Source organism: Meles meles, chromosome 20 (genome assembly GCF_922984935.1).
Source record: "Meles meles chromosome 20, mMelMel3.1 paternal haplotype, whole genome shotgun sequence".
NCBI classification, from domain to species: Eukaryota; Metazoa; Chordata; class Mammalia; order Carnivora; family Mustelidae; genus Meles; species Meles meles.
In genome coordinates this window covers 19,194,535-19,212,895 of record NC_060085.1, presented here as the reverse complement: position 1 = coordinate 19,212,895, position 18,361 = coordinate 19,194,535, and the positions used below count along the sequence as shown (strand labels likewise).

The window sequence follows — 18,361 nt, the reverse complement described above, 5'->3', positions numbered from 1 at the left end:
GAGAGTCTGAAAAACTCATTTTCTAAACAAATTTCAGTTCTTGAGCTTCACAACATTCTCCTCCCTGAAACTGGATGGTCCTGCAGCAGTTGACTGAAATACATAAATGAGTATGTAGGGTCCTTAGTTGCCTAGTTGTAGCTTTAGGTGTTTGGTTTTTTGTTTTAAGATTTATTTATCCATTTGAGAGAGAGTGAGTGTGAGTGTGGGGAAGGGTTGAGGGAGAGAGAAGCCTAGCAGACTCCTTCCTGACCTCGGGGCCAGCTTGGGGCCTGATCCCAGGACCCCGAGATTATGATCGGAGCTGAAACAGAGGATCAGATGTGTAACTGACTGCACCAGCCGGGGCCCCTGGGTGTTTGGGTCTTCTTGAGGGAACAGCTTCTTCCAATGGGAGGCCCAGACTCCCCTGTTCCAAATCCAACTAATTAGGTCAGGCCATGGTGTTATCATGTGACTGAGGGCTCTTTTGCCTATTGATTTGAGGTGGGGTGGAGAGAAACTGCACATACCAAGTAAGTAGTTTCCTGTGAGTGTGGTGGTAGTTTGTTGGAGTGTTCTTATAGTCTGATTCTTATTAGGAGAGTGAAAACAGGTAGATCTTGAGTCCTGTCCATGGAGTATAGTTCAAGCAGTGACAGGAGGAGGAGTTGCTGCTTTGGGACCTCTTAGTTGTCTGGAGCTGAGAGATTTATGTTAACTCTGTCAGAAGGAAGACTGGTACTTAAGCTTCTAAGGAGAACTAATTTGGGCATGCTGAGCTTGTATGGACAGCACTTTGGGTTTACTTGCACTAGTGATAATGATAAATGGTAAGTAATCACTGGATTTTTTTTTTTTTTTTTTTTTTATTTATTTGACAGAGAGAAATCACAAGTAGACAGAGGGGCAGGCAGGCAGAGAGAGAGAGGGGGGGGGGCGGGAAGCAGGCTCACTGCCGAGCAGAGAGCCCGATGCGGGACTCGATCCCAGGACCCTGGGATCATGACCTGAGCCGAAGGCAGCGGCTTAACCCACTGTACTTGTAAAAGGTACCTAAAAGTTATTTTACCTTCACGTACTATACTACTCAGTTTATCCTTTATCTCTGGCCAGTTAGTTTGCCTGCACCTACACTTTAATGTAACTAAATTTTAAACTTGTGTTAATGTGTCTTATTATACTGTGCTCTTTGGGACTATGCTCACTGTTAAGTATTTATGAGATTAATAAATTAAAATTTCCAAGATAGTTTAAAGTTAGTAATTGCTCTGAAATTCCTATTTCAAGTGTTTCTATTTCAAATGACTCATTTTTAATCTGTGGTGCTATAATATTAAGTGAAGGCCTTATATACTCATAATTATGGTAGTCATGTGACAGAAAATCAGATAGGCATTGAAGCTGCTCATTCTGGGTGTTGGTCTGAATTTTTTGGCGCTTCCTCCAGATGATCCTAGTTAACATTTTATAGTTAATAATGGTCAAAATATCAGATAAACTCTGTTATATTGCAGCCAGTTTTTTTCCAGATTGAGTTTTTTTTTCCTTTAATGAAGAGGGTGGATAAAGGAAATATGTTTAAGCATGTTTATAATAGTGTCTCACTATTCAAGTGAAGGGAAAGAGGAGAACATAAACAACTGAATGTTTGGAGTAGAGTAAATGGAGAAGTGGAAGGTAAAATGAAATTAGAGAGGTGGGTAGGGACCAGATCATGCAGGGCCTTTAGGATATGGGAAGTTCTTTGGGTTTGTTCTGAAAGGAGAAATCATTGTGTGTGTGTGTGTGTTTTTTTCTTTTCTGTTCTGTTCTTTTAAGATTTTATTTATTTGAGAGAGAGAGTACACAAGCAGGGGGAGTGGCAGGGAGAGGGAGAAGCAGGCTCCTGGCTGAGCAGAGAGCTGGGTTTGATGCAGGGCTTGATCCCAGGACCCTGGGATCATGACTTGAGCCAAGTGAAGGCAGATATTTAACCAGCTGAGCCACCCAGGCACCCCTTATTAGATGTTTGTTAGCAGAAGAATGATAGGATCTGATTGATATTAAATAACTAGAATCACTCTCCAAGAGTAGGAGTAGATCTGAGTCCATTCTGACTTCAGAGAGTAAACTTATATATATATATATTTTTTTTTAAGATTTTATTTATTTGACAGACAGAGATCATAAGTAGGCAGAGAGGCAGGCAGAGAGAGAGGAAGGGAAGCAGGCTCCCCACTGAGCAGAGCCTGATGCGGAGCCTTGATTCCAGGACCCTGGGATCATGACCTGAGCCGAAGGCAGAGGCTTTAACCCACTGAGTCACCCAGGCGCCCCCTAATATATATATTTTTAAAATACTAATTTGTTAGAGACAGAGAGAGCACAAGCAGGGGGGAGTGTGTTAGGCAGAGCATTCAAGGGGAGAAGCATCCTCTCTCAACTGAGCAAGGAGCGTGATGTGATGATCTGGGATCATGACCTGAGCCGAAGGCAGACACTTAACTGAGCGTCCCAGGCATCCCAGCACTAAACTAATATTGATCATTTCTGACAAAAATATCAGAAAGATTTCCTAATATTATTTTTCTTGACCTAATGACTTCACCCTGGTTTTTTGAAGCCATTTATTTTCTGACAGTTGTCTTTCAGTCTGTAATTTCTCTGTAATGCTTTATTAAGAAGAATGTGTAATATAAAACAAGTTATTCAGGGGCGCCTGGGTAGCTAGCTCAGCGGGTTAAGCCTCCGCCTTCAGCTCAGGTCATGATCTCAGGGTCCTGGGATGGAGCCCGAATCAGGCTCTCTGCGCAGCAGGGAGCCTGCTCCCCGCCCCCCCGCCCCCCCCACTCTGCCTACTTGTGATCTCTCTCTGTCAAATAAATAAATAAAATCTTAAAAAAAAAAAGATAAAACAAGTTATTCAAATGTTCATGGTAGTCTAGGAGGTAGGATTAGATGTGTTCATTGTAAGATTCTTTTAACTTTGCTATGTGTTTGAAAATTATATGTTGGAAAAAAATTATATGTTGGAAAATTAATTTATATAGGATTCATTTGTTTTTGATTTTTGCTTTTAAAAGTGCAGTATTATAATATTCACAAGATAATGTTAATTGTGAGCATTTTATTAACTGAGGGAAGCTACAACTTGTATAAATGTGATTATTTGGTGGTATATCAATCAAAAATTAAATTCTACACTTTTTCTCTCTCCTGGACTCTAAGTTACTTCACAGAACTTTGGGCAAGCCTATTTATACCCTGTGTTTTGTTTTTTTCCCCTTGTCAAATGAATAGACATAATTACTGATATTTTTATATTCTTATAGTGCCTTTCATCTGAGAAGTTCAAGGCACTTGCAGAACTTCTGCCGCACAGGCCGTGGGTCTTGCAGCACATTTGTAAGGTATGTAAATAGACACCTCTTCTTTTACTCCTTTTTTCTGTGGAAGACAGATTATTATATAAACGTTAAGTTCTAGGGAAATGTGATTGAATTACTGCTAATGATTCTCTTCACCAATCTCGAATTCTTTATCTTAATCCATACCTTTTCTCTCTGGTTTTATTTTTTTCCCTCTCCATACGGTACTCTTCTCACTTCCCTTTTTACTTCTAAGTGATCTTTCTTTCTTTCTTTTTTTTTTTTTAGATTTTATTTATTTATTTGATAGAGAGAGATCACAAGTAGATAGAGAGGCAGGCAGAGAGAGAGAGAGGGAAGCAGGCTCTCTGCGAGCAGAGAGCCCGATGCGGGACTCGATCCCAGGACCCTGAGACCACGACCTGAGCCGAAGGCAGCGGCTTAACCCACTGAGCCACCCAGGCGCCCCTCTTTCTTTCTTTTTTAAGATTGGAGAGAGGAAGGGCATAGGGAGAGAGAAAACCCCAAGCAGGCTCTGTGCCCAGCACAGAGCCTAATAACACAGGTTTTGATCCCACAACCCCAAGACGATGACCTGAGCTGAAACCAGGAGTCCAACCTCAACTAACTGAGCACCCAGGCACCTAAGATATTTCTTTTTTTCTTATTTATTTATTAAAAGATTATTTTGTCAGGGAGGGGTGCCTGGGTGGTTCTGGGTTAAAGCCTCTGCCTTCGGCTCGGGTGGTGATCTCAGGGTCCCCGGATCAAGTCCCATGTGGGGCTCTCTGCTTCCTCCACTGTCTCTCTCTGCCTGCCTCTCTGCCTATTTGTGATCTGCCTGTCAAATAAATAAATAAAAATCTTTAAAAAAAAAAAAAGATTATTTTGTCAGGGAGAGTGAGAGAGCACAAGCAGGGGGAGTGGCAGGCAGAGGGAGATGTAGGCTCCCTCTGTAGGAGCCCATTGTGGGACTTGATCACAGAACCCTGGAATCGTGACCTAAGCTGAAGGCAGATGCTTAACCTACTGAGCCACCCAGGCCTCCCAAGATACTTCTTTTTTAGATGAAGATATATTTCCTGAGGAGATGGACTCGTGTGTTATACACATACTCTTTTACTTCTGAGCCAATCCCATTTTACTCCTTCTGTTTTTCATTAAGTTTTCATTTATTTTGTAGTCTGGTTATCATACAGTTTATCCAGCGCTTGTGCTTCAGGTTTATCTAATAATAGCAATTAGCTAGCTAGAGAATGAAGATTAGAGGACAATCTTCCCTCTTAACAGGGGTCAGAGACATATTGGCTTAGGTGGGAGCAATTGTAACAGCTGGCATAAAAGCCCATCCAGGGGTTGTGTAGATACTTAAACTAATTACAAATAAAGGACAGAGGAGTGTCTTTTTAAAAAATTTATTATTTTTTTAAGATGTTATTTATCAGAGATTGAGAGAGAGAGAGAGAGCAGGGGGAAGGCAGGTAGAGGAAGAAGCAGGCTCCCTGCTGAGCAAGGAGCCCAGTGCAGAACTCCACCCTAGGACCCCGGGATCATGACCTGACCCGAAGACAGACACTTAACTAACTGAGCCACCGGGAAATCAAAGTATCTTAATTGATACCATGATAAATATCCTGGCCTAGTACTTTTTGATCAGCTTTCCTTGTTCTCTTTGGGTCTGCGGGAACTCTATGTATGGAGAAGTGAGCTGTGAAGAGGATGAATATGTTGTGGTGAGACAGGCTACCTGCCAGTGAAGGCATATAATGGTAGTGGTTTTGGTTGGCTTTGAAATCCTCCTTGGCATGGTAAGAAGAATGGCTAAGTTAGGTTGTGGTTTTGTCATTCATTTGTTGAACAAGTAGTTACTGAATAGCTATTTTATATATATATGTCAGGTGCTGTTCTGGGACACATCTGAAGAAAACAAAGAGGGTTCTTGCTCTCTGGCTCAGTTGGTAGCGCATGCAACTCTTGATCTTGGGGTCATGAATTTAAGCCCCACTTTGGGCATAGAGCTTACTTAAGAAAATAAACTGTTTCACATTAAAAAAAAAAAAAAGTCCCAGTCCTCAAGAAGTTTTTTGTTTATTTGTTTTATAACATCTTTATTCCTAAAAATATGAACAGTTGGTTTGGAACTAAAAAGTCTATTGGTTTTGAATCTTACCTACTTTTCTCAATATCACTGACAAGTAGAAAGCACATCAGGTGTTACTAATCATAAAAATATTAATAGTCCTGCTTTTGGAATTACTGTTCTGGTAGGGAAGTCTGGTGATAGGTAAGGATGGGGCTTACCTTTTTTAGGGAACAGCAAGAAATCTTGACTGGCCGGAACCTAAACAGCAAGTGGGAAGAGTGGGAAGAAATAAACTTTTACCGATAGGCAGGGGCCAGATCTTGTAGGAACTGGGAATTTAGAGTTTATTCAGATTGTGTTGGAAAGCTATTAAAGGGTTTTTATGGGAATGGTAATAATATCTGATTTTATATTTCTAGCTGGTGTATTGAGAATAGGCTGTAGGGTGGCAAAAATGGAAGCAGGGAGACCTATTGGAAGCTATTTATTTGAGAGAGAATGCATTCTAGTGTGGGGGGGGAGAGAGAACTCAAGGAGATTTTTTTTTTTTTTTTTAAAGATTTTATTTATTTATTTGACAGAGATCACAAGGAGGCAGAGAGGCAGGTAGAGAGAGAGGAGGAAGCAGGCTCCCTGCTGAGCAGAGAGCCCAATGCAGGACTCCATCCCAGGATCCCGGGATCGTGACCTGAGCCGAAGGGAGAGGCTTAACCCACTGAGCCACCCAGGCGCCCCTCTCAAGGAGATTTTGTACTGAGTGGGGAGAGGGGTGTCTGTCTCACGACCCTGAGACAAATCATAACCTGAGTTGAAACCAAGAGTCAGATGCTTAACTGACTGTGCCACCCAAGCCACCCCTGTTGGAAGCTTTTTAAATCCAGTGACAGCGGATAGGGGCTTGGACGAGAATGGTAACAGTGGAAGTGGAGGGATTCACAATATATTGTAGAGGAGTGCTCATAGGCTTTGCTGATAAATTGGAAGATGCAGCTTCCTAATCTCTTGATCCATGGCAAGATTAGCTCAGTGCAGTTACTGGGCATAGGAAGACAACTAGCCAGGACCCCTGGGTATGTATTGTTGTCCCCAAGGCTTGATTTCTCCTTTAAGTACTTTGTGTAATACATTAGAGTGGTTTGATTGATGGCCTCCCCTGTAAGGGGGAGACTATGTTTCAAAGTTTTCTTAATTGTGTATTTCTGCATCATTGTATTTATATAGTGAACATGTGCTTCCAGAGTGACAAGGATTTTATTGATAGGAAGCAAAAAGTTACATGAATTTCTTTACTGCCACCTGGCTGAATTAGGATAAACACAACGTGTTTGGTGTTTGCATTTTCTTGTCTTTTTGTTTGTTTAACTGTAGGAGTTAGTATGTTGGGACTTATGTCGTAGGATTTTTGCCATCTTTTTTTTTTTAAGATGCCATCATTTTTATAAATGTTGCTTAACATTATAAATAATAGTTTGATAATATGAGACAATATAAATCACAAATTGTCTTGATTCATTTTTGGGTTGTAGTAAGGACTCTGCCTTTATTTGATTTTGGGGTCATTTAGTTCCACTCTTAAGCAACAGTAAATAGTAAGTAGTAGTGGCAGAGATGCAAAGGCGGACAGAAAAGTAGATGGTGGGTTGAAGATTTTCTGCTGAGATTACCTTTTATAACTTGAAGTGTTCTTGGACAATTTCTGACCCATGCTACATCTCATGTACGCTAGTGTGTTGAATGGCGGTTTAAGAGGGTTCAGTCATGAAGCCAGAAACATGTACTTTTCATGTACTTGCTGTATGCACACTTCATTTATTTTTCAGGATTATTCTTTAGAAGTTACAGCTTTCATTAATTAAATTTTCCAATTTTACTAATGTTGCATCCTGACCATAGTCACTAAAACAATTTTTATATTCAAGTTTTATTTATTAACCTAATGGCTACATCCATCATGGGGCTCAAATTTATGATCCTGAGATCAAGAGTTCCGTGCTTTTCCAACTGACCCAGCCAGGTGTACCTAAAACAAATTTCTAAAACGTGTGGGAAAATGTTTTTTTGTTGTTCTGTTTTGTTTTTAAGATTTTATTTATCTGACAGCACAAGAGCACAAACAGGAGGAGCAGGAGAGGAGGGAGCACAAACAGGCTCAGCAGGGAGCCTGATGTGGGGCTCAGTTGCAGGATCTTGCCATCCTGACTTAAGCCTAAAGCACTCGCTTAACATTAAGCGACTTAGGCACGGAGCTCCTAGCTACTTTAAAACACAGAGATTTGATTCTGTTACTTTAAAAAATCATTTTGACTTTAAGCATATGGTTGAAAATTTTACTTTTGTTCTTTGTTTTTTTTGTTTGTTTGTTTATTATTTGACAGAGATCACAAGTAGGCTGAGAGGCAGGCAGGGCTGGGTAGGGTGGGGTGGGGGAGAAGAAGCAGGCTCCCCGCTGAGCAGAGAGCCTGATGCCGGACTCAATCCCAGGACCCAGAGATCATGACCTGAGCCGAAGGCAGAGGCTTTAACCCACTGAGCTACCCAGGCCCCCTCTACTTTTGTTTTTATATGTATTTTTGCCTTTTTCTCATTGTGTCCAAGTCTCTCTAGTACAGACCAGTTGGTCTCTGATGTCTCTCTTACGAATCCTTAGCAAATGCTATGTCACTTTTCAGGTGTACTTTTACATAACTCTCTTGTTCGGTATTCAGGTTTTGAGAGCCTAAGGAAGTACGTGTAGGGTGGCTATTTAATGCTGTAGTTATACATTTTTTGCCAGGAGATAATTTTATACATAATTTTGTTGGAAATAGTGCTTGTAACTTTTCCAGTTATTCAGAAGGAAGCTCCTGTTTATCTCTTGAAGGTTTTAAGTTCAGAAAAGGAAGGCAGTAGAATATCTTGGGTAAGAACATAGGTTGTGGAGAGAGGCTGACAGTTAAGTACTAGCTCTTAAACTTGTGTTTTGTTTTGTTTTGTTTTATTAAGTAAACTCTACCCCTAGCATGGGGCTCGAACTCAACCCTGAGATCAAGAGTCACATGGTTTACCAACTGAACAAGTCAGGTGCCCCTAGTTCTTACATTTAGGACTCTGGACAATAATGTGCCCCCTTTGAAGCTCAGTTTCCTCTTCTTTGGGGTGTGGGTGTGTATTCCAATTAGTATTGGAATGCTATGAAGGTTCAGTGAGAGAGAAGCACTTAGCTCCAATGCCAGACGTGCAGCCCTTTAATTTTCACTATTCAAGCTACAGTTTGTAGTACCCAATAATCACACTAATTGAATGTGGAAGAAATTTTAAGTGTTTTTTTGTTTTGTTTTATTTTTTTTTTTAAAGTAATCTCTGCACCCAGTGTGGGGCTTGTACTCACAACCCTGAGATCAGGAGTTGCGTGGTCTACTGACTGAAGCGGCAAGGTGCCCCAGTGTGGAAGAGGTTTTTGGGGGGAGGAAATGAAGGGTAGCATCCTAAGACATAATTCTTGGGGAAATACAGCAGGGCTGTGATACTTCAGAACAGTAGCTCCCAAACTTAGCAGATCCCAAAGTTGGGATCCAGTTCCCCAAATTGGGAGTCACTTTGGGAGGGTTTTTTTGTTTCTTAAGATTTTATTCATTTAGGGTGCCTGGGTAGCTCAATCACTGAGTGTCTGCCTTTGCCTGGGTCATGATCTCAGGGTCCTGGGATTGAGCCCCACATCGGGCTCCCTGCTCAGCGGGGAGCCTGCTTCTCCCTCTCCCACTCCCCCTGCTTGTGTTCCCTCTCTCTCTGTGTCTCTCTCTGTCAAATAAATTAAAAAAAAAAAGATTTTATTCATTTATTTGACAGACAGAGATCACAAGCAGGCAGAGAGGCAAGCAGAGAAGAGGGAGGAAAGCAGGCTCCCTACTGAGCAGAGAGTTCGATGCAGGGCTCGATCCCTGGACCCTGGGACCATGACCCGAGCCTAAGGTAGAGGCTTTAACCCACTGAGCCACCCAGGCGCCTTGGGAGGGTTTTTTTGTTGTTTGTTTCTGTTTTTGTTTTTTTCCCTAATTACCTTTGTTTAGGTACAGATTTTTATATGCAGTAAAATGCATCTATTTAAGTGACAGTTTGGTAAGTTTTGGTAAATACATACACATTTGGTAAATATACACAGGTTTTGGTAAATACATACACATGTGTAATTGCCACCCAATCAAGATACAAAACATTTCTTTGGAAAGCTTTAAGGTTTTCTATTTTTTTTTTTAATATGTATACTTTTTAATTTTATTTTTAAGTAATCTCTACACCCTGTGTGGGACTTGAACCCACAGTTCTGAGGTCAAGAGTTGGATGCTCCATGGCTGAGCCAGATAGGTGCCCCAAAGTTTTCTTTTTTAAGTAGGCTCCACACCTGGCATGGGGCCCAACACCAGGCTTGAACTCAGGAACCCTGAGATCAAGACCTGAACTGAAATCCAGAGCTGCTTATGTTATGCATATTTTACCACGATAAAAAAAAAAAGCAGGGGTGTCTGGGTGGTTCAGTCAGTTAAGAACTGACTCTTGGGGGTCGCCTGGGTGGCTCAGTGGGTTAAAGCCTCTGCCTTCGGCTCAGGTCATGATCTCAGGGTCCTGGGATCGAGCCCCACATCGGACTCTCTGCTCCGCGGGGAGCCTGTTTCCTCCTCTCTCTGCCTGCCTCTCTGCCTAGTTGTGATTTCTCTCTGTCAAATAAATAAAATATTAAAAAAAAAAAAAAAAAAAGAACTGACTCTTGGTTTCAGCTCAGGTCATGATCTCAGGGTCCTGAGGTTGAGTCCCATATAGGTCAAGTCCCAAGTCCAGGCTCAGGCACAGAGTCTGCTTGTCCCTCTCCCTCTGCTCCTCCCCCTGCTCGTGCTTTCCCTCTCTCTCTCTCAAATAGATAAATAAAATCCTTAAGAAGTTTATAATAAAAGATGGGAGTACTTGGCTGGCTCAATTGGTAGAGCATGTGACTCTTGATCTGGGGGCTGTGAATTCAATCCCCACATTATGGGTAGGGGTTGCATTAAAAAAAAAGGCAAGGGGCACCTGGGTGGCTCAGTGGGTTAAGCGTCTGCCTTCTGCTCAGGTCATGGTCTCAGGTCCTGGGATTGAGTCTTGTCATGGGCTCTCTGCTCAGCCGGAGTCTGTTTATCCCCTCTCTCTGCCTGTCTACTTGTGATCTCTCCCTCTCTGTCAAATAAATAAAATCTTTAAAAAAAAAGTATATTCTTCCTATTCTAGAGCATAGTCCTCTCATTGTATTGCTTCCTTTGGGGCTTTAAGAGTATTTTCTTGGGGTACATGTCTGGCTTAGTTGGAACATTCAATTCTTGATCTTGGGGTTGTGAGCTCAAGCCCCATGTGTAGAGATTACTTTTTTTTTTTTTAAGATTTTATTTGAGAGAAAGTGGGGGAGAGAGTGGAGGGGTAGAGGGGCAGAGAGAGAAGCAGACTCACTGCTGAGCCAGAAGACCAATGTGGGGCTCGATCCAAAGGCAGACACTTAACTGAGCCACCCAGGCGCCCCTAGAAAAACTTTTTAAAATATATTATTTTGGAGCAGGGAAGTTGATGAAGCATGGATATGAAATAGTACAAAAGGGGTGGGCATGAAAAGTAAGCCCTTCTCCCATTTCAGCCTCTCCAAATCCTCCTTTAGAGAGAACCTTCTGTTTCTTGTGTGTCCTTCTAGAGATACTGTGTCTGTATGTATGTTACATATTTTTCCTTTTTTTAGGTGCACACTATTTCACATCACAGTGTTAGAGATCTTATTCTTTCCCTTAACAATAGGTCTGGGTGATTATATGGCAAGATACTTAATAGGATACACTGTGGAAAATAGTTTGGCAGTTCCTCATATAGTTTAAGATTTTCTTTGTCAGAGAGAGAGGGAGGGAGAGCACACATTTAGGGGGAGCAGCAGGCAGAGGGAGAAGCAGACTCCCCACTGAGCAAGGAGTCCGATGTGGGGCTCAGTCCCAGGACCCTGGGATCATGACCTGAGCTGAAGGCAGATGCTTAACCGAGTGAGCCACGCAGCTGTCCCTTGCAGTTCCTCATATAGTTATATAAAGAGTTAACATACAACCCAGTAATTCCATTCCTCAATCTATATCCAGAGGATTTGAAAACAGGTACTCAGACATGAGTTGTACATGGATGTTCATAGCATCACTATTCATATAGCCAAAAGGTGGAAACAATCCAAATGTCCACTAGCAGATGAGTGGATAAATAAATGTGGTTATGTACAGATAATAGAATGTATCAGTTGTTTAAAAAAAGATGAAGTACTAATACCTGCCAGAAAATGGATGAACCTTTAAAGTATTGTGCTGGGGTGCCTAGGTGGCTCAGGAGGTTAAGCATCTGCCTTAGGCTCAGGTCATGATCCCAGGGTCCTGGGATTGAGCCCCGCACTAGGTCAGTGCGGGGGCCTGCTCTGTCTCCCCTTACCTACTACTCCCCCTGCTTGTGCTGTCTCTCTGTCAAATAAGTAAAAGCTTAAAAAAAAAAAATGCTAAGTGAAAGAAGCCAAACACAGAAGGTTGTACTTTATAAGATTTCATTTATATGAAATATCTAGAATAGTAAATCTATAGAGACACAAAGCAATTTAGTGGTTGCCAGGTGCTAGGAGAGGGGGAACTGGAGACGGACTGCTTAATAGGTATGTGGCTTTCTTTTGTGGTGATGAAAATGTTTTGGAACTGGATAGACTTGGTTGTTGTACAACATTGTGAATGTGCTAAGTATCACTGAACTGTTCACTTTAAAAAGGTGAACTTTGTATTGTGTATATTTCACCTCAATTTTAAAAAAGAAAAAAGGTCTAAATAGATGTAAGCCTCACCCTGAAGAGTTTTCATCTGCTAATCGTATAGAGATAGAGGAATAGAGATGTTTGTGCCAAAATGCAGGATGTGTATTGTCATTGCTGAAACACCTTCTCTGTATGGCAGGTTTCCAGACAGGCATTGTCTTGTACGCAATGTAAGTGGGGGATTAGGCTGCACAAAGTCAAATCTTGATTCTGCCCATCCATTTAAGGTTAACTCTGGAATATATACATTTTGAGGTGAATGGTAAGATGTGTTACTTAGGAAGCCAGAAGGGAGTATTTCTTTCCTCCAGCCCCAAAGAAGAATTTAAATCTGGCGTTGTTCTCATTTGGCCATATATTACAGGCTTTGTGGGGTTTTCCTCTGCTTGCCTTTATGTGCATTAGGCCTGGTGCTCTTCATCTCTAAAGGCCTTTGAACTGACATCATCCTTTGACAACTGCTTGATCAAGGTGACAAAACAGCGACAGTACCAGGCTCAAGGGCATTATGAAATGGACAGATGGTTTGAGCCTTTTTGCCAGAAGTCTCCTGTGTTGTCTACAGATAAAATAAATGGCTTTATGTTTTCAATTTAATTTCCCAGTGTTTAATGGTGTGGGTAAACCTGAAGTTGATAGGACAGGTTTTCACTCAGCACTGTGAAACAGTTTCAATGTAGTGATTTTCTTTGACTTAATGAAGTGGTATGTATTCTGTTCATTTTAGATGTGGGTTTTTTCTTTTTTTTTTCCCAAGATTTTATTTATTTATTTGACAAACAGAGATCACAAGTATGCAGAGAGGCGGGGGTGGGGTGGGGTTGGGGTAAGCAGGCTCCCCGCTGAGCAGGGGCCCGGATGTGGGGCTCTATCCCACAACCCCGGGATCATGACCTGAGCTGAAGGCAGAGGCTTTAACCCACTGAGCCACCCAGGCGCCCCTTAGATGTGTATTTTAACATAGGACGAAAACAGTAGAATGTAAGGTAATGGAGAAGGGAGCGCCTGTGAAAATCTGCATTTGAAACTAGGTTTATTGTTTGAACAAAAATTAGATTTCTAATTTGGTTGTTACTTTTAGGACTGTCTGGAGAAGAGTCTGTGTTTTGACCTTTATTTTCACTTTCATAATTCTAATAGCTTTGCTTCCAGAGAATGCATTGTAGGACATCTTTTTTTTTTTTTTTTAATTTTATTTATTTATTTGACAGAGAGGGATCATGAGTAAGCAGAGAGGCAGGCAGAGAGAGAGGAGGAAGCAGGCTCCCTGCTGAGCAGAGAGCCCGATGTGGGGCTCGATCCCAGGACCCTGAGATCATGACCTGAGCTGAAGGCAGAGGCTTAACCCACTGAGCCCCCCAGGTGCCCCTATAGGACATCTTTTAAGCTTTAATGGGATTCATGTGTGTTTAGGTACAGTATGGGTCTTGTGGGAAAGTTGAGATCTTAAACCGCTGAAATTGCTTTCTTAAGCTTTAAATTTCATTTTATTTCTGGGTTTTTTCCCCCTTCCTGCAGTATCTAGGGCTTAAGTTTTGCTGCGTAATAATTGAGGTCTTTCCTTCTAAGGGAAAGAGTTTTTGAGTTCTGTCCTTGGAGTGTGTTGGCCTGATTTAGGACTGGCCAGATTGGCACTTCTTTCACTCCCCATTTTATACTTCTGAGTCTGATTTACAGGGTTTTCTGTCTCCTATATCCTGTCATAGGCTGCACATCTTTCTCACCCAAGCATGCGTTTTTCTAACTGCTGTGAATTCAGCTACTGGCCAGTTAGACTTACAGAGTTATTTATAAAATAAGAGCAGTTGAGTTCATAGGGAGGACCTGAGTTTTAACACTCCTGTTACAGATAACTTAAATTTCTGATTTATATGAGGGTTTTCTATAATTCTCCGAGAGCATATTCTTAAACTACTAAAACAAGTGTCCTAGGAGATAACCTTACCACTAGTGTACACAGCTGATGTTGTAACTTTTTTGTTTTGTTTTGTTTTTACTGTTTTCTTTTTTAAAATCTGTATTCAGCACATTGGTTTTATAAAGCTTCTTTGCCCTGGAAATGTATTTTTTCAAAATTTTTATTTGAACATATAACCACTGTGTGCTTGCACCTATGCTTATTCGACAATGGTGAACAAGACAGATGTGATTCTTATATTAATAGTTTGGGAGGAAGAAACTTTGGAGGTATGTGGTGAGGCAGAGAGAAATGTTTGGTGCTGGGGAGTATCCCAGGGGCCTGATCTAAGTTGGGAGCTCAGGGAATCCCCTGAGAGATAGTGACTTAGCCTAAAGTATGAGTTATCTAAGTGAGGGAAGGGTAGGTGGGGTACATTCAGGGCAAAGGAGAGAAGGAAGAAATCACGGCTTAATAGCTTGAGTTACATATTGTTTTGGCTAAGGGTGGTTGTATTCTTTGGGTCTTATAATTTCATAAAACAGTGTCTTGGGATTTATGTATTATCTGCAGTGTGACATTTTGTGTCCAGGTTTCACCCAAAGTGTTTCTTGCATAGTTTGCATTGACACTACACCCTCTTGTGGAAACTGACATTGACAAAACCTGGGATTGGGAGGAAGCTTTTTTTTTTTTTTTTTAAGATTTTATTTGTTTGACAGAGATCACAGATAGGCAGAGAGGCAGGTAGAGAGAGGAGGAAGGAGGATCCTAAGATCTCAGGACCCTGGGATCATGACCCAAGCCGAATGCAGAGGCTTTAACCCACTGAGCCACCCAAGCATCCCCTGGGAGGAAGTTTTTTATTTTATTTTAATTTTTATTTTTTTAAGATTTTATTTATTTATTTGTCAGAGAGAGTGAGCACAGGCAGATAGAGTGGCAGGCAGAGGGAGAAGCAGGCTCCCTGCTGAGCAAGGAGCCTGATGTGGGACTTGATCCCAGGACGCTGGGACCATGACCTAAGCCGAAGGCAGCCGCTTAACCAATTGAGCCACCCAGGCGTCCCGAAAGCTTTTAATGTACATAAGGATCATCATTCTTTTTTGTTTGTTTTAAGATTTTATTTATTTATTTGACAGAGAGAGATCACAAGTAGGCAGAGAGGCAAGCAGAGAGAGTGAGAGGGAAGCAGGCTCCCTGCCGAGCAGAGAGCCCGATGCGGGACTCGATCCCAGGACCCTGAGATCATGACATGAGCCGAAGGCAGTGGCCTAAACCACTGAGCCACCCAGGCACCCCTGTTTTGTTGTTTTTTAAAGATTTTATTTATTTATTTTTTAAGATTTTATTTATTTATTTGACAGAGATCACAAGTAGGCAGAGGCAGGCAGAGAGAAAGGGGGAAAGCAGGCTCCCCAATGAGCAGAGAGCCCAATGCGGGGCTAAATCCTAGGAGTCTGGGATCATGACCTGAGCCGAAGGCAGAGGCCTAAACCACTGAGACTCCCAGGGGCCCCTTATTTATTTATTTGACAAGAGATCACAAGTAGGCAGAGAGGCAGGCAGAGAGAGAGGAAGGGAAGCACTCCCTGCTGAGCGGAGAGCCTGATGCAGGGCACGATCCCTGGACCCTGGAATCCTGAGCTGAGCCGAAGGCAGAGGCTTTAACCCACTGAGCCACCCAGGTGCCCTTTAGGATCATCATTCTTCTATGTGAAGTTCACAGGATTAAGTTTAAGACTGTACAACTTTTGCTTTTGTAATAGTCATCTGTACAGTACTGATTCATATGAACTTATTTAGAGAAAGAAATAAAACATACTAGTTTTTCTTAGCCACAGTTTCTGTTACCCGTATTCAACTGTGGTCTGGAAGTACTGATCCTCTTTCTGACATCTCTCAGAAAGTCAGTGGTAGCTTAATCCTACATCACAGTGCCTACATCACATCACTTCATCTCGTCACATAGGCACTTTATCATCTCACATCATCACACAAAGGGTGAGTACATATGGTATTATGAGTACAAAGGGGTGGGGAAAGACTACAGTCACATAAGTTATTACAGTATTTTATAATTATTTTAGTTATTCAGTCTCTTTTTTGTGCGTAATTTATAAATTAAATTTTATCACAAGTACGTATAGATGGGAAAGGCATAGTATATAGAGTTTGGTACCATCTGTGGTTTCAGGCATCCACTGGGGGTCTTGGAATTTATACTTTGCAGAGAAGAGGTTGCCACAGGATATAAAATTTCAAACTGGGGGCGCGTGGGTGGCTCAGTGGGTTAAGCCTCTGCCTTCGGCTCAGGTCATGATCTCAGGGTCCTGGGATCGAGCCCCGCATGGGGCTCCCTGCTCAGCGGGGAGCCTGCTTCCCCTCTCGCTCTGCTTGTGTTCTGTCTCTTGCTCACTCTGTCAAATAAGTACATAAAACTGTACAAAAATAAATCAAAAAGAAAACCGAGTTCAAATAAAATTTCAAACTGGATTATATAATTGAGGCATATGGATGTTAAAAAGCTAAGTTTTATGAATTTAACTTCTAATCTGTTGTGTCCACTGTTTAACGAGTATAGTAAAAACAAAAAAAGTAAAGATTAAGTTATGTCCAAAGCTGTGCTGTATTAAATGCTTTTATTTCTTGGGTCATTGAGAAATGGTAGAAATTTTGCTGTAATCATCACTGCTTCTTTTGCATAATTAGTTCCCTTGAAGAATTATGAGTTAAAATTATAATTATCTTAAGTATGCTAAATTAATCATTTTAAAGCTGTGATTATTTTATCTGCATAGAAATTTATTCATTATCTTTCCAAAATATTGTAAAGATCTTGATCCAGCAGAAGCATAGTTACACAGTTGAATTATTTCCACTTCTGTTTCTTGGCTGGAGAACTGTTCTGTGCCTGCTTATAATGAATGTTTGGCTAATAAACATATAATACATGCGTTGTAACCTAGTAGCACCATCTGAAACATCTTTGGTGGTTTCTTATCTGCCAAAAATGAGCTAAAAATTATGCACAGAGGCAGATTTATTGTGAGTCTAAGAAAATAAGTATTACAAAATGTGTAGTCCCTGAACGAGTTACTGAAATTATTCAGCTAATTTAGGTTGTAGAAGTCAAATTACCGTCAGCCCTGAAGTTTGGTTTAAATGAACACCACACCCAGTCTCCAATTTACCTAATTTAAAGCCTATTTTGTTATAATTTCCCAAGGAAAAAAAGCAGGAGGGGTCCAGTCCATTTCTACCAGGTAATAGCACGGTTGTCAGTCAAGGAAAATCAGACTTGAGGGCATTAGAAGAGGTGCTTTAAAAGTGAGAAGAATGTGATTGTGTGTATATGTTTAAAACAAATTGGCGTTGGAGTAAGGATTTTTTTTTTTTTTTTTTTTAAGATTTTATTTGCCAGAGAGAGAGAATGAGCACACAAGCAGAAGACAGGGTCAGAGGGAGAGGGACCCTGGGATCATGACCTGAACCAAAGGCAGACAGATGTTTAACTGACTGAGCCACTCAGACACCCCAAGGATTTTTTTTTTTAAGATTATATTTATTTATATGAGAGAACATGCACAGTGCACAAGCAAAGGGGGAGAGGCAGAAGGTGAGGGAGAAGCACATTCCTCTTGGAGCAGGGAGCCTGACGTGGGGCTCCATCCCAGGACCCTGGGATCATTTTTTTTTTTTTTTAAATATTTTATTTATTTATTTGACAGAGAGAGATCACAAGTAGATAGAGAGGCAGGCAGAGAGAGAGAGAGAGAGGGAAGCAGGCTCCCTGCTGAGCAGAGAGCCCGATGTGGGACTCGATCCCAGGACCCTGAGATCATGACCTGAGCCGAAGGCAGAGGCTTTAACCCACTGAGCCACCCAGGCGCCCCGGACCCTGGGATCATGACCTGAACTGAAGGCAGACGCTTAAGTGACTGAGCCACCCAGGCTTGCTAGGTTAAGGATTTCCATAGCCACCTTTTGGAAAGTTATGAAAACCACAAACTCATTTGTTGGTGAAACCTGAACTGATGAGAAGTTGTTTAGGCTTTATCCTTCTTAGTATAAATGATCATTTATTTTACTGAAGTATTAACACACTGGGTTATACTGGGAGTATTTTGCATTTGCACAGCATATAATTTTTCTAAAACCTGAAAAATTCTGAGTTTGGAAACATCTTGTCCCAAGGCTTTGGATGAAGCATTGTGGGCTTGTAATTCCAG

At 41.5% G+C, this 18,361-nt stretch overlaps 1 protein-coding gene across 1 annotated transcript in view; it reads left to right on the top strand.

Annotated features, from left to right (window-relative positions):
• Window positions 1-18,361, top strand: part of RHOA (ras homolog family member A) — a 61,447-nt gene that overhangs the window by 1,999 nt on the left and 41,087 nt on the right. The window contains exon 2 of the mRNA XM_045992012.1: window positions 3,294-3,371. The gene's annotated coding sequence lies outside the window, so the exon portion shown is untranslated. The remainder of the gene's footprint in view (window positions 1-3,293; window positions 3,372-18,361) is intronic.